Source organism: Chinchilla lanigera, unplaced genomic scaffold (assembly GCF_000276665.1).
Source record: "Chinchilla lanigera isolate Chin_1 unplaced genomic scaffold, ChiLan1.0 scaffold00029, whole genome shotgun sequence".
In the NCBI taxonomy this organism is placed as follows: domain Eukaryota; kingdom Metazoa; phylum Chordata; class Mammalia; order Rodentia; family Chinchillidae; genus Chinchilla; species Chinchilla lanigera.
In genome coordinates, this window is record NW_004955430.1 from 4,181,821 (window position 1) to 4,194,210 (window position 12,390).

General features: G+C 38.9%; 1 protein-coding gene across 3 annotated transcripts in view; it reads left to right on the forward strand.

The window, feature by feature from the left end:
* Nucleotides 1-12,390, forward strand: part of Cacna2d3 (calcium channel, voltage-dependent, alpha 2/delta subunit 3) — a gene marked incomplete at its 5' end in the record, with an annotated part of 848,592 nt that overhangs the window by 90,513 nt on the left and 745,689 nt on the right.

The following is a 12,390-nucleotide window of genomic DNA, read 5'->3' on the forward strand; positions in this document are numbered from 1 at the left end:
GACCTACCCTGTCCCCTTCCGGCACGGCTGCCCATGCTGTGTACTCTGTCATCACTGTCCTCCCTGAGCTGGTGCTAGATCCTCAGGGAGCAGCTACAGGAGTCCAGAGTCACTGCATCTCCATTCCAGGGTTCTTCCTTCCCCAACTTTATTAAGGTATAATTGACAAAATTTGTATGTATTCGTAGTAGATGATGTGATTCTTTGATTGATACATGTATATGTTGGGAAATTATTGAATCAGGCTAACATATCCATCACTTCATAGGCTTAATTGTTTTGTGTTGAAACATTTAAGATCTACTCTCAACAATATGCAAATATATAATACAGAATTATTATAACTAACGTCAGCACATGGTTCAATAGATTTCTGGGGCTTACTCATTGTAACTGCAACTTTACACCTTTTGACTAACATCTGCTATTCCACACCACCCCCTCACAATATCCTAATGCACATGTGGGCTTGGGCTGTTTTAGGAGCCAAGATTTATCTTTTATTTTGGCATGTAATGTTTGCATTCACTGAGCTTGTTAGGCTCCTGTATATGACACATCTTTATTCCACTTATTTCCCTTTCCCCTCCTCTGTACTCCTCACCCATGTTCCCTTTGATTTCTTCTCTATTGCAAGAGATTCACTGCTTTATCCCCTTCTATCCATCCTTTATTATGCTCTTTGTTCATACTTTGCCTCACTCAAATGAAGAGATACCATACAATACTTAAACTTGTGTGTCTGGTTTATTTCACTCACTGTTATATTTTCCAAGTGCATCCATTTTCCTGCAGATGTCTCAGATTGGTATTCTTATAGCCAAGCAGTATTTCATTATATATAGTATATCACCTTTTCTTTATCCAGTCATCTGTTGGGGGTATACAGGCTGTGTCCAAGATTTAGCTATTATGCACTGTGCTGCTATAAACATTGGTATGCATGTATTGCTGTAGTAAGACAACATCAAAAAATGGAAAGAAGTTCCTTGCTTCTGAATGGGAGAACCAATATTGTCAAAATTAGCCATACTCCCAAAACTGTTGCACAGATTCATTGCAGACCCAGACAAGGTACCAATAGTATACTTTACAGATCTAGAGAAAACAATCCTAAAATTCATACTGAACCAGAAAAGACCCAGAATAGCAAAAGGAATTTTAGGTAACAAGAGGAAGGCAAGCGGCCTTACAATACCTGGCTTCAAGCTGTACTATAAAGCAATAGACATAAAAACGTCACAGTACTGGAACAAAAACAGTTATGCAGATGTATGGAACAGAATAGAGGATACAGAAACAACCCAAAAAAAATCAACCAATTGAACCCTGAAAAAAGGGCCAAAAGCATACCTTGGAGGAATGCCTATTCAACAAGTGGTATTGGGAAAACTGGTTATCTGTTTGCAGAAGATAGAAACTGGATCCATATCTCTCACCATATGTTGAATTAAAATAAAAGGGGATGAAAGATCTAAACATTAAAACAGAAACATTAAACCTACTGGAAATAAAGTAGGTAAAATACTTGAAGACATGGGTGTAGGAAAGGATTTTCTAACAACCTCGATTGGACAAGAAATAACAGCAAAGTCAACAAATGAGATTATATCAGACCAAAAAGCTGTACAACAAGAGAATCAGTAGAGTTAAGAGACAACCTACGGAATGGGAAAAAGTTTTTGCTAGCTACTCCTCAGACAGAGGGCTAATACCTAGAATATATTAAGAACTCAAAATTTTAAACCACCTAAAATTAAAGGCCCTGTCAAGAAATGGGCAGGAGAAATGAATAGGCACTTCACAGAAGAATTACAAATGGTAAACAACTATATAAAAAAAGTTCAAGATCTCTGACTATTAGAGAAATGCAAATTAAAACAGCCCTGAGATTCCATCTTACTCCAGAAAGAATGGCTATCTTGAAAAAATCAAATAATAACAAATGCTGGTAAGGGCTGTGGTGAAAAAAGGAACCCTTCTCTATTGTTGGTGGGAGTGTAAACTAGTTCCACTGTGGAAACCAGTATGGAAATTCCTCAAAAGAACTGAAATTAGAAATTCAATGCCACCAGCTTCCTCCCTTCTAGGTTTCATCCCCAGAGAATTTAAGATTTATCCTGTCTTGCTGTCTGTGTTTGGCAGGCATTGCCTGGAGGACAGAAGAGGGCCAGGACATCTTTTTACTTTATCATCTGTCACTCAACCTCAGTCCTTAGAACAGGGCTTACACGTGTAATTTCTAGACCTGCCGGCTCACAAACTCTTGCTAGTGACACTGGGTGTGAAATTTATTTCCTCTGGTCCTAGTTGACGAAAGAGAAATAATAATGCAAAAAGGCGTTCATATACGTAAACATATCTCATTCGGTGGGTAAGCTTTTTATTCTGAACTTGGTCTTTTTTATTTAAAATATCCTCTCCTTTATGAAATGACCGTGATAGTAGACAGTATGTGTGTGTGTATGCATGCATGCATATGCGTGTGTGTACTTAGATCTATTCCCTCTCCAGTGTCCTTGCTTTGTTAAGTAAAATCTTAGCAGTCAGTGGCTCCCTTTCTTGAATCTCTGACCCTTTTAACAGCAGGGTGCTCTGTTCCTGCGTGGCCACCTACATTCACTTGCCTGTGAGTTGAGTTGTATGCGTGTACGTGGGTAAGCTGGGGGCAAGGCAGAGACACAGTGCAAGAAGCATGATACCCGCTCGATAGACGATATTTTGGAAATGGAGGCAGCAGAGGCTCTGAGAGACGGGATCTTTGCAATCCCAATTCCCAATCCTCTTAATGTCAGTCTTTACATTAATACGCTTCTTCACATTTCAGTGATTATTAAAAATTTATGTTTTGATGAATATTTCAAATTTATGTGTACTTGTTATCATACTAGACAAAAGCCAATATTTGTGTGATTGTTGAAATAGCCTACTTTCCTTTAAAGTTTCCCTGGGTAGATTGTCAGCCAATTGTTCCCCCAAGAGCATTAGGGGTGGCCTGTGAGCCGTAGAGTGCTAGGCCTATAATTGAACTTCTGGATTAATATCAATATTTTAAACTAATTAGGAAAGGAAAAAGCATTTCAAAGAAAGCATAATGGCTTCTTGCGCTCCAGCTGGAAGGCAGCGCAGCATAATTGTCTGGTTGGAAAAGCTTTTTAACATCAGTGATTTAACTGAACACATTTGAAGGAAACACAAGAATAATGCATTAACTATTTTGTTTTTGTCAAAAATAAGTCCAGGTGGAAGATAGTAGTATGCAGCCAGGACTAGAAAACATTACGGTAGTGAGAGATCGGGAAACCATCCATTAAACCATTGTTTTTGTGAGCACCTGCTTGTGTGTGCTTGGAGGATGCTTCGGGGACAAGTCCAGTGATGGTCTCCGGCTTTCTGGAGCATCTGTTTGGTAAGGGAGACAAATCAGAACATGACAGAGAATTCCAGATAGTGACCAGTGCTACAGAGAGGGTAAAAATAAGGCGGTGAGTGTGGTTGGTGCAGCCGTGCAAGGTGGCCTGTCCAAATAAGGAGGGCGCCTCAGAGCTGGGGGAGGGGGGAGGGAGGAGCCAGCTCCTTCTGGAGTGAGCAAGGTGGGGAGGAAGGGCCATGTGTGTATGTGGGGAGCAACCAGAGCTTTTTCCAGCAAAGCAGTGACTAAGGGATGCGCAAAATCGTAGGGAACAGGCAGCCTCAGCCAGTGGTGGTGACCCTTCTCATTGACTATGTGGAATGTCGCACACCTCGCTTTGGGCTAGGTAGATAACTGACACTGTGATAAGTGGAATACTGACTGCTGGGTCGTATCAAATCCTAATCCCTGGAATTTGTTAAGTGTTACTTTATTCAGAAAAAATATCACTGTGGGTGTAATTAAATTCAGGATTTTGAGATGAGATTACCTTGGACTACTCACATGGGATACTGAATACCAACAGAGTTACCCTTCCAGGTGTTAGGGGAGCTATGTTCCTTCTGGGGGCTGTCACAGAGAACCTGTTTCTTGCTTTTCTAGTTTTTAGCAATTGCTCTGGTTGGTGGCCTCTTCCAGCTATGGTATTACTACATCTTCTGCTTCTCTTGTCATAGTTCCCTCTCTCACTGTCCACCTTCTCTACCTTATGAGGTCTCCCTCCTACATCTCCAGTTCTCCATGCAAAAAACCTGCAGCTTTGCCCTGTCTTCCTCTTACTCACTGGGTTTGTGCTGGAGCTGGCTCATACCAGCTCTCAAGAGTTGATTGTGGTCATCTTTTCCCCACTGTCTGTTTAGTGACTTCTCTCCAAGAGCTTGAAACTGCCCAGGTGAGAGTATTTGCACCATGGAAATCAGCAAATGCTGCCCTTAAATGGGGTTTCCACCTTCCCCCCGCCTTTTTTTTATTGTAGAGAGCTGGATTTAAACATTTACCAGCATGCCATTGACTTCCACCTGTTTATTCATTTTGGCTGAAGTCCTGTCTTTTGGGGCATCCTCTTCATTTTTCTGGGGACTGTCATCTCATATTTGGGGAGATTGATACAGATGTCTCAGAAACATTGTGGAGGTCTTGGTATGCAGATGATTACTAACATCTGTCTGAACTCTATGTAGGTTTGGATAATCAACCTTCTAACCTTTGGCTTGTCCTTTCTTTCAAAGGAAGTGGGGGGATTTTTTCTCATTCTTGGCCGGCATTATATATTTTTTGGTTGGTATTATAATTGTGCTTTACATACATAAAGGAAATATTTAAATATTTGCTGGACCTAAACCAATGACCTCTGGCCTCAATAAGTACTTGGACTTATTTGCTGTGTGTTCCAATATCCCTCTCAGTATTTTGACATTGATAGACATGTGTCGTAGACTTATCAGGCAGCTGCAGTCCTGCTGAAAGCTCAGTGATTATATGAATTAATAATCCGTAGAGCCTGGTGGAACAGGGCTCATTTTGAAGCATGCTAAAAAGATGGTAGCAATTAATTAAGGATTCTTCTTAATAAAAGAACTATCTTCCCTTACTAGGTAAAAGATTCTTATAGAATAAATATGCTATTAAAACTTCAAGATTGTTTTTGTGCTTGGGATTTATTGTGCTAACCGTGTCTTTTGAATCTCTAACATTGTGTTTGCTCTTCTCTTTTTCTAATGCCATTTTAAGCAGCATTTTGATCAAAAAGTTCCATACAATGGGCTATCAGAAATATGAAAAAATTGTAGCTCTCTCCTTTCATTTCAATAACTGGTTGTTTCTTGGTGGCTGCTATGAATGTGTCTTTCAGCTGCATTTTAGCCAGTCTGCTCTGATAGGACAAGCATTTTCATCACACAGATTGTAAATGCATCTGAGACATAATTGCTCTTTTCAGGTTTTCAGTGAAGCCTTAGTAATTAGATGCATGATTATTATCTAATATTCCCTGTATAGAGGAAGTATTTTGAATAAGTTTGCTTAAAAATGAAGATTAACCAAAATATGGGTGAATTTACAAAAGCTCAAATACTCATAGAACACTTAAAAAATGACAATTGATCAGCATGGAAAATGAAGCAGCGGAGTCTGGGAAGGCTGCCCTGTTGAAGGACATGCCCAGAACTCCGGCCTGTGAACTACAGCTTTAGTACTGCGGCCTCTTTCAGGTGCAGTGGCGGGGAGGCTCAGCAACTCCACATGTACTGTTTGCTTTGTAGGAGGCTCCTCTTCACGCTTCAGGTCTCAGTTTCCCATTGGTGAGGACCTAAGTAGCTTTTCCTACCGCCAGCTGTCTTTTCTACCTCCGGTTACAACCATAACTTGTCTGGGCTGCTGTGTCTTCTCCCCAAGGCCAGAGGCTGAGGGTGTTCTGCTTGGAGATGCTATGAGCCTGGCACGGAGCTTGGCCCACAGTACGTTCTTGGGGAACACTTATCGAGTGAATGTTGAATAACTTGCTATCTTTCATGCTGCTGACCTGGAGGCCTTGGGTGAGAATGGAGTGGGTGAGGATGGCTGGCAGTTTACAGGTGAGGAATGGTTTGCTATTTGGGTAACCAGCACTTATTCCATATCCTCTGTGCCAGACTCCAGGTGAAGAAGCATTTTACGTTATTTCCTCATTTCATTTCCCCAGCCACCCTGAGAGGTATCTTTCATTTATACCATACATATTAGCAACTGCCACATGACAGGCATTTCTCTGAGTCCTGGAGCTAGAGACAGCAAATCCCTGATTCTCAAACAGCATACAGTCAATCCAGTGGTAAGAGTGAAAGGGTGCAGTCTGGAGACTGGTACAGCCATGACCAAAAGTTTTGTTACTTGCTTAGTTTCCATTTGAGATTACCAGAATTGTGTTGGGCATTTTCACTAGGCATTGGTATCGTATTTCATTTCTAAATTGGTAATTCACCTTTGCTGAGAACTATTTGGAGTTACTTGAAATGTAAAAACTTACATCTATATGAGAGTTAGTCTCAACTGAACTATCTCGGTGGATCAATACATTATGGTGTCAGCTAGGTTCATGTTACTTGTGAATTCTTATTAGCAAGTTTTTAAAACTATACTATTGACATATTTAACAATTTATAATTCTGGAGGAAAATATTTTTCTTATGAAGTGATTTGTTCGTTCATTTGTTCCCTTTTTAATTGCTAGAGAAAGCACTTAATTTTTACTGTTTACTTAGAGTACATATTGGGACCATTTCATGTAAGATATAGAGACATTTTGATCTTTGTGTTATAGTTGTCCTTTATATTGCTTTTACATGGATTTTTTTTTCTCTTATGTGAATTGAAAATCCTGGTAGACAATGCTATCATTTTTACTTGACGTACTCACACATACTTTAAGGTACTTAGGAGTACCCGAGGAATAGGATAGGTCATGTGTTACATTTGACCAGCGGCTTACCATTTCTGTTGCCTTTACTTCTTGTCTGAGGGTCTAAGTTTTCCTCTGTTAATATTTAGCTTGGGTTTGAAGTCCTTTCTTTAGCATTTTCTATAAGCAGGTGTGCTGGTAATAAATTCTCTTAATTTTCTTTTAGCTGTGAATGTGTTTAATTTTGCCTTTATCCCAGAAGCATATTACACTAGATATGGAAATTTGGGGTGACAGTGGAAAAAACCCAGTTGGCATTCATAGTTTCTTAAGAGAAATTTGTGAACCTTCAAATTATTGTATATAATGTATTATATATGTGTATATTTATATATGTGTATTATTTTTTTCTAGGAACATTTGAGATTGTTCTATTTATATATGCCTTTTAGCCATGTGATGACAATGTGCCTAGGCATGGTTTTCTTTTGTGTTTATCCAGTTTGTGAACTGCTGAGCTTCTTTGAATCTGTTAATTTCTGTATTTCATCAAATCAGCAGTTTTTTTGCATTATTTCTCTATGACTGTAACAAATACCTGACGTACTCTGCTTCTAAGATAAGAGGTTTATTTTGACTCACAATTTTAGAGGTGTCAGTGCATGATCGGTTGACCTTGTTGCTTTGGGCCAGGTAGCACATCATGGTGGGAACAGATCACAGAGCAAAATCATTCTATGCATGGCGAGGAAGCAAAAGAGGAAGAGGAATTTTTGGGGGTTTCACAATTGCCATCAGGGGCATATCCCTAATGACCTGAAGACCTCTCACTAGACCCCTGCACCTAAAATTTCTACCACATCCCAATTGTGCTAAATTGGGGCAAAGCTTTTAAAACATGTCTTTGGTAGACATCTAAGACCCACACTATAGCTTTCCACTATCCCCGCAATGTTCATATTCATCTCACAATGCAAAATGCATGCAGTCCATATTAAGAGTCCTCGAGCCTTAATTTGCTCTAAGTCCCTACCCCGTCTTTACTGACACTCAAGACAAAGTCTTATCTGTGAGCCCTTGTTTAAATCAAGAGAGCACATGACATACTTCCAAGGTACAGTTGGGGGACAGGCACAGGGTATGCATGCTTATTCACAAAGGGCAGAATTGAACCAAAGCAAGGCTGAAACCCAGCAAGGCAACACTAAATCTTGTAGCTCCAGAGTACACTGTGGTAGGATGTGGGCTCCCAAGAGCTTATGTAGTCCCAAGCCTACAGCTTTGCTAGTTGCATCCTGCATCACCACTCTCTTGGGCTGACCTTTTATATTGTCCATAGCCTTATTCAGCAGGTGTTGCACCTTGCTGGCATCTCCATCTTTCTGGGGTCTCCACTGAAGTGTTGGCTTCACTCTCACAGCTGCAGGCATAGCCCTTCAGGGACAGTTTGCAGTAACTCTGACCTGCAACCCACCTCCTAGGCTTTCCTTTGAAATTTTGGTGGAAGCCTTCATGATTCCTTAACTCTTACATTCTGCATGCCTGTGAAACAAACATCATGTGGATGACAGAAAGGTCTGCTGCTAGCACAAGCTATACTTTGAACTACAGCTGCAGTAGCCTCAGATTGCCTTTCTGGTTGAGCCTGAGGAAAAATAATCCCTAGGCTCTTTGGGGCACACAGGACATCCCAGGCCTCTTGTCTCAAATGAAAATTTTTGAAACAAATTTGCATATCTATAATTTTGATCCTGTAAAAAATGAGGTGGCCTTGCAGATTCCTCAAATGACCTTGAATATTCATTGTAATGTCAGCATTTTTATTGCAGGTATTTGGTGTGTGTGTGTTTCTTGGTTTGGTTGGTGCTACTAGGGGTTCAAAAATTCTTCTAGTGATTTTTAAAAACACTTTTGTCAATAGGTGTTTATTTTCTATTTTGTACATTTATTCTTATCATTATTTTCTATTACATTTTTAATTAAAAATTTAAATTTCCTGGTATTTTTCTAACTTGTGGTGGATACTTGGATTTATTTCCTTTTTTTTTTTTTACCATTTTCAGTGTATGAATTTAAGGGTATAAATTTTTCTCTGTGGTTTTAGCAGTATTACACATTGTGATATATTGTGCTTACTCTTTAGTTAAATATTTATATTAGAGTTCTTCAGAGATGTAGAACCTATAGAAGGCATTGGCTTCTGCAGTTATGGAAATTGACAAGGTCTGCACTCATCAAGCTGGAGTTGGGGGTATTGTTGTAGCGTTAGTCTGAAGGCCTAAGAATCAGGAGAGCTGGTGATGTTCTTCTAGTCCAAATGCTACTAGACTTGATGCCATGAAGAGCCAGTCTTTCTATTCAAGTGCCAAGGCAGCAATAAATTAATGCCAGGGAATTATAGCAGGATAGTCCAACAAGGAAGATTCCTCTTACTCAACCTTTTTGATGCAATGGACATATGTGAATTAGGGAAGGCAATCTTCTTTACTCAGTCTACCCATTCAAATATTAATCTCATCCAGATCCCCTCACAGACACATTAGGTACCCTCTGGCCCATTCAAGTTGATACATAAAATTAACCATCACAGCATTGCTCCTAATTCCACTGTGATTTCTTCATTGACTGTAAGGTTTTGGTTTTTTTTATACGTATATTGCTGACTTCCTAAACATGAGAGGAATTTTCTTTTTTGTGAATTACTGATTTCTGCCTTAATTCCAGGGAGATCAGAGTTAGTTGTGATTTTGATCTTTTGAACTTTGTGACATTAAATTAGAAATCAATTGCCTATTTACAAATTTCTGTTTCTTTATATGTTTTGAAGTATTACAGTTTTGATTTTTTAATCCATTCTGATATTTTTATTTCTTTCACTGGAGAATTTAGTCCATTTCCACTTAATACAATTACACAAGTACTTGGATTAAAATGTCATAGTACCATTTCACATTTTTCCAACTTTTCTCTCATTTTTTTGTTTCCATCTTGCTTTCTTTTAGTCAAGTGTTTTGTATTATTTAATTTTTTTTAACTTTTAGTACCTTGTCAACTAAGTACTTATTTTATTCTTTTGATGGTTAGTTACCTCAGGTATTGCAAAATGTATATTTCACTCGTGTAAGATACTTTAGTACTGTATGAACATTTTCAGAAGCTTACAGCACTTTTATTCCTTCTCCTGTCTTATCTTTTGTGTTGTCATATACATTTGTTCCACTTTATTTTAATCACTTTTAGATAACATACTATATGATATCATAATTCATGTGTGGTTCAATCAAAGGGTTGAGAGTCACCTACATGGTTTTTTTTTTTATTTGTTCTTTATTCTTTTCTGAATTTTATTTCAATATAAGATGATGTTTCTTGTGCTTGAAATTAATATTTCTTTCAGTGAAGTTCTAATGATAGTGAATTCTCTCAATTTTGGTTTCTCTCTGAATTCCCTTATTTGCTTTTGAAGGATAGTTTCATTCAGTACAGCTTTTTAAACTGGCAGTTTCTTTCTTTCAGCCGTTTAAAGACATTCTGTGTTCCTTTGGTTTCCATGATTTCCTGGTGAAAAAAAGTATGATACTTTATTAGTGCTACCGATGTTTCATTTAAAGCTGTTCATCTTTCTTCTGTAGCTGCTGTAATTTCTTTTCTGTTTGATTTTCTCCAGTTCTTACTATGATGGTTTTGTGTGTGCAGTTTTCTTTTATATCTATCCTGCTTAAATTCCTGGAGCTTCCTGAATTTGTGACTCAATATCACTTATTTTTTAAAAAAATTCTTAGCACTGTTTTTAAATAATGGTTCCTATCCTTTTTCGCTTTTACAGTACTTGTAAACTTCAATAGGTTAGGCCTTTTTGCAATATTCTGTGTCTCTTGCACTTTTCCCTATTTTATTTTTTATAAGTTAATTTCACCGATATTCTTTTAAAATGATAATTTATTAAGTATACCTATTGTGTTATAAATTTCATTTGTTGTTTCTGAGCTCTAGATTAGTTATTTGGTTTTCCTTAGAACAATTCTCTGGTGCAATTTACAGTACAGTATTATATTTCTTGAGTGTGTTAATTACGGTTAAGGTCTGTGTCTGATGACTTCAAATCTGTATCACTAGGGGTTCAGTTTTTCTTTGGTATTTGTTTCCCATGGCTGCATGTACTGATATGCTAGCAATTTCAGACTGGATGGCTGACATCATATTTAAAACTTTGCAGAAGCCAGTGCCTTTATGTTGATAAATATCTCCAGGGACAACGTTCTGAAGCTTCTGGAAAGCACTTTGTGGAGAACCTCACCTTCACTGGGTCACAGATTGAATGGAGGGGAGCCTGGTGTCAGTCTCCACATAGCTGGTCATTGCTGATTTGCCCTTACTCCCAGGATGTCATTTTTCTGTGGTCCAGACTGAAAGCCTAGAGTGTTTACAGGGTTTATCTCTCTAGCACAGAAACTGATAATAGTGCTTAGCTTTTCTGCCTTTGTATGTGTGTGGTGCTGGGGATCAAATCCAGGGCCTCACACGTGCTAGACAAGCACTCTCCCCTGAGCTTAGCCCCAGCCTTTTCTGCCTATTGTTAAGCAGCTGCTTTCTGCTGAGCTTTCTGTCTCTCTTCTTAGGATACTTATCTAGATAATTTTCAAACCTTAAGAAGAGAGACGTGGCTTAGAATGTTAGGTTATCGTCTCTGCAGTTTGTTTTTTTTAATAGAATCTTGGCACCCAAGTGTGTAGCTGCCTTGGGAGCTCTGAACTTCTCACCTTCCCGGCCCCCCTCATTCTACAACAATGCTGAAAACTATATTCGGCTTTTGAATTGTCTACTGTCCCACTTGGAAAGGCGGAACAGAACATTGGGTTCTCCTCAAGGACTTTCCATTCTTTCTAGGAATTTGGCCTTTCAACTCCAACTTGATTTGGTGTGTATCTGTAATTCCTCCAAATAAATGTTCTTTGTACTTGATCTAGCTTTTCTAATAAATCTGATCCACAGCTTATCTGCTGCAACCTACTCCATCATTTTAGGAAGCAAACTCCAAGGACAGCTTTTAATCCTATAAGGAGGTGGCTAAATCTGGTAGCGAGAGTGCCGGAGTCAAGCTAAACATGGAGTTAATTTCCCTAGGTTGGTGTGCCACACGGTCACTGTGAAGACTGTGGGACATGCTGACGTGTGAAATCTGACAACAAAGTGAGTAGAGCTGTACCAACGTGTAATTCATGTCCAAAAGCACCAGGGTTTTGGATTAACATTCTGTTGCTGCGCTATGCACTTATCTTTATGGCTCAGGTGTTTGATACGTGGATAAATACCCAGGGTGTTTGGTTCCTTCTCACGTACTTCATGGAAATAAACCCTTCCTGGGAATTCACGGGTCATGTTTACTAACTTCATCAGTTTCACTCGTTTTCTTGACTTGCAGTTGCTTCATTAGACTACAAAGTTGACTTGGGGACAGGAGAAAACAAAGACAAACATCTAGTCTTTTATAGTATTAACATTGTGTTTTTTAGTAAATCTTAGTGGACTGGAAATAAAGGAGTTTTGCAGCGGGACAAAGCAAAGCCAAAGCATTTGGCAGTTGCCTGGGACTCTTGGTTAT